Here is a 5,197-nt window from a genome sequence, read left to right on the forward strand (position 1 = left end):
GCAACACTGATAAGAGAAATGGACAATTAGTGATTTCAATACTCCTCTCTCAATAACTGATAGAGAAAGCAGACAGCAATTAAAATAGAAAGATGGCCTGACCATAGAAGACTTCAACAACACTATCAACCAATTTGACCTAACTGCATTTAAAGAACAATCCTCCCAACAATAGAATATGCATTCTTTTCATTGTACACAGAACATTTACCAAGATAGACAATGCTTTAGACTGGGAGTCAGTAAGCTATGACTCACAGGCCAAATATGACCCACTGCCTATTTTTGTAGATAAAGTTTTATGAGAACACAAACATGCCAATTCATTATGTATTGTCTATGGCTGCTTTTAGACTAAAATAGTAGAGCAGTCTATTTATGACAGAGACTATGTGGCCCAAAAGTCTAAATTACTTACTCTCTGACATTTTACAGAAAAAAATTGTATACTTCTGTTTTAGGCCATAGAGACATCTCAATGTAAAAAACAGTCTACAAAAGAACACATTGACAATTGCACTTTGTCAAAATTAAGAACTATACCCTTTAAATGGTACTGTTAGGAGAATAAGAAAAGTCACAGATGGGGGAAAAATCCTGGCAAATCACATATTTGATAAAGGGTTTGTATTCATAATATGTAAAGAACTCTCAGCCTCAATAATAAGAAAACTCAGTAAAAGTCCAATAACAAAATGGGTAAAATACATATGAATGACAAATAAGCATATGAAAACATGATCAACATCATTTGTTATGAGAGAAATGCAAATTGAATGTATGAGATATTATTGCATATCTAGTAGAATATCTAAAATTAAAGACTGTATCAAATATTGGCAAGGATGTAAAACAACTGGAATACTCATACATTGCTATAAATACTTTGGAAAGGAGTTTGGAAGTTTCCTTAAGAAGGTAACTGTACATCTGCTACTCAACTTAGTCTTTCTACTACCACTGATATATGTAACAAAAATAAAAACATATATTTATGCAAAGACTGGTACAGAATTGGTCATAGCAGCTTTGTTTGAATTGCTCCAAACTGGAAATAATCCAAATATCCATCAACAGGTGAATGGATAAATAAATTGTGTTATATCCATATAATGGACTATTATGTGGCAATATAAAAAATGAACTACTGATACATCAACTGTGTGGATAAATCTCCAAATAATTACACCTATTGAAAGAATCCAGGCAACATAAAAGCACACACAGTATGATTCCACATATGTGACATTTTAGAAAACATGAACTAAAATATATATTGGCTAAGTGCAGACAAATGTTTGCCTAGAATAAGTGGAAGGGCAGAAAGGGAGGGAAGAATTACGAAGGAGCACAAGAAAATATTTTGGGTTTATGAATGTGTTAGTTATCTTGGTTAAAAGAAAAAATATAGAAGTTAATAATGAAGACATTCCATCAGCCCCAGCCAGACTGAGCAACTGAGTACATTTGATAATACTTGGTTGCTGTTTACAGTGTGCCTCTATAACTGTTAGCTATGTTTTTTAACCTAAAACAATTTCCCTCTGTATCCCAGTCATTGCACATGAAAAAAAAGAACATATTTTTATAAAGTTGAGATTGAAACTGTCTCTAATTTTTAATATATTTGAAGTTCCAACAATATTTAGTTTTTTTCCCTCTATTGTCACATGTGTCAAGTGTGACCTCATTGCTATTATGATCCTTTATTGAATTACAGTTATTTGAAGTCTTACAAACCCATTTTCTGAGATTTTGCAATTATCTCTAGCATAACAAAAACAATCCATTAATATTTACTGAACAAACGGATATGGCAATGCACATAATAGTGAAAACTTCAAGGCAGACACTACATGAATGCTGGGTAGGAATTTTGTGCAGTGCCAATTTCAATAAGAGGTCTAGTTACATATTCTTTAGAATATTTTTAATTTCTAAAACACTGTAATTTTCTGGAAAAAAATTGAATTTCTCCTTTTATAATATTATGATTTTTAACTAAAATGATCCCTGAAGTCCATTCCTATTCTTAACTTTCTATTATCTTATTACTCTATAAAGAGTTAAAATATGTTCCCCCAGAGGTTTCCCCAATGGAGCTTATACAGAGTATCCCAAAAAATACTTAGTGAGAAGGAGTGTCCATGAAAAAAGAAAGTGTTGCATAGGTTTTCTTATAAAAAGTATTTTAAAAATACATGTGTGAAAAATATTAAGAATATTTCTATCACTGTTTTCTTTCCTATGCTGTAGTCTGCCTTTTAAGGAATAGGGTGCAATCATGAAGAATGCCAAGATGTTGCATGACTGATCACCTGATGCATCTATAAATGACATTCAGTTTGTGCATTGATGCATAGGCATCATTTACAAACTAACTATCATATTGATGTATGTGGTCTATTTTGTCTTTGCTGGCCTATCTTGAACACAGTGTCTTATTTTTTTACATATATTGTGATAGTGAGTTATTTTGTTTATTTTTCTCCTTAATAAAATATGTCTCTCTCTAATTTTCATTTTTCTATTATAGAATTAAAAAACCCCACACAAATCAAAATTTTATCACTCCTCACAGTAATTAAGTAATCTGTGGGGATTACTGCTTCTTGCTGTCTACTTTCATTCATGTGCACATTATATCTTATGATCTCATACTGGTGTTGCATCAATACATTTTCATTTTTAATAAATTCTGTGTTCCAAATTGTGTGACTATTTGATTAATGCTTCTATCTTTCTCAAGAAAATATGTTTCCAATCAGGCCCCATGTCTATTTTCTGCTCACTGTTATATCTCTAGAATCTTGCTCAGTTTCTGACATAGGCAAATACTAAAAAACAAACAAACATACCAACAAAAAGCACCATGTGTGTTAATATCCATAGAATCAGGAACTAGTAATTTCTCCCACTAAGTTAGCAAGGATTCCTCTTATCCTATTATGTATCAAGCCTTAGGATAGATTGCTCCCAATGGCATATTTTTACCATTAGTTTTGGGTTGATTCAATGTCAGCCAGCGATCTCTCTGTCCCTCCCACATGCACTTACATATCCCACGACATGAATATTATGTCTATTTTCTGCCTTGTCCTTTATGGCAAGTCATGCTTTGCTGGAAAAGAAATGCTTAATTTACCTCATTGTAGAAAAGCTACCTTGAGGAGCTTGTGGAATTTAAAGTAACTTGCTCCTGTATTTTCAAATGCCATATTATCTTTATAAAATATTTCAACTTGTATTTAAATTAAACATGTTCTCAAGCATTGTTATAGAGAAGTTATTTCACAACTTATGGGTGCAGATAAATGTGTTATGAAGATATATACATTTGTACTTCTAGATTTTAAACTGTTTAATTTGCCGTTTTACTGGTGACAACTTCTGCTGTATTCTATTCCTTAGAAGTGAGTCACTAAATTTAACCTATACTCAAGGGGAGAGGAATTTGTCTCTATCTTTTGAGGGATAGACTGGAAAATGTTTTGTGGACATATTTTAAAACCACCCCATAGAGATACATACAAAAATCAATATTCTTAGATAAGACATTTTACTTCTAAAGTAAATACAAAATATTATAAGACTAGAATAGTCAGCTAACAAGAAGAAACTCCTAAAAATTAAGGGAAAATTCACCAATATGATTGCTGAAATATATATGTATTTATGTAATAGAACAGATAAAACATAAAAATTAAAAATACTGTTCAGAATTTATTAGGAAAACCTATAAAGATAAAAACCTGCAAGCAAAGAATAAGAATATAGATAATTGATAATGAAGATTCAACATCTAACCAATAGGAGATGCAGGATGGAGAAACAGAGGGAAAATACTTATCAGCAAAGAAGAAGGAGGAGGTACAACAGAAAAGGTGGGAGGGGCAGAGGAAGAGGACCGGGAATGGGAAAGGAGAGGGAAGAAGAGAAGGACACAAAGAGGCGAAGGAAGAAGAGGAAAAGAAAGAAGAAACATCCCAGATCCAATGAAGCTGTGTTCTCCTCAGTTACTCTGAGTGCTGGGAGATAATACGGCAAATGACTTCAAACATCCGAGTGAAAACAGTGGGCAAACTAAACTACCACAGCCAGAAAAAATTCCAACCAAAGGGGATACAAATATTTTCAAGACATCTGAGGACAAAGAATTTTTATCTTTCAAGTTTCGGGAGTAAATATTTCAGATTGGAGCAGGATTGTTGTGTCTGGGTGATAATATCGAAAGAAAAAAATGGCATAAATCATATAAATATATATAAATCATATAAATAGATAATATATATATATAAATATCAACATAAAAAAAGCAACTGAGACTTCATCTTCCACTAAAGGCAGACTGCACAGCTTCCAATGAGAAAAACTAGTAAATCTGGAGGAAAGAATCTGTTTGAAGCATTGAGAATTAACAAAGCAGTGAAGAATTATAAAGCCAAAATTCCCTAAGAAGAAAACCTAGAGAGGTGAGCTTTTAACCATGGGGCATCTGTGGATTTAAGAAGGATACCTGTTCAGAGATTCTGAAGACTCAAATGACTTGAGAAGAAATGTTGAAGTTCACAGTCTGCAAGGAGAGGGTCCTTGGTGAATCCCATATGCTTTGGGTTAGGACACTGGGATTAAGGGCATATCTTAAATGAACCAGACTTTACAAGGACTGATACCTAGCTTTTAAGCATATATAATTCTTACTGGGCTAAGATGATTTGGATTGCTACTTTCCTAGCTACCTGTCAGAAGAAAATGTTCTGAGGGAAGATAATATCACTGTAGACTGAAAATATCTCTATAATTTTTAATGTACAAACTTCAGTGTCCTTAACCCCTGGCAACCACTAGTATATTCACCATTTCTAAAATTTTGTTATTTCACAAATGTTATGTAAATGGAATCATACACTACATAACCTTTGGGTTTTTTTTACTTCTCAGTATAATTCCCTGGGTATTCATGAAATTGTTGTGTATATCAATCCAGCAATCCCACTCCTGGGCATATATCTGGAGAAAACCATAATCTGAAAGGATACATGCACCCCAATGTTCATTGCAGCACTATTTACAATAGCCAAGACATGGAAACAACCTAAACGTCCACTGACAGGGGAATGGATAAAGAAGATGTGGTACGTATATACACAGTGGAATACTGCTCAACCATAAAAAAGAATGAAATAATGCTATTTGC

This window comes from Globicephala melas, chromosome 8 (assembly GCF_963455315.2).
Source record: "Globicephala melas chromosome 8, mGloMel1.2, whole genome shotgun sequence".
Classification (NCBI taxonomy): Eukaryota; Metazoa; Chordata; class Mammalia; order Artiodactyla; family Delphinidae; genus Globicephala; species Globicephala melas.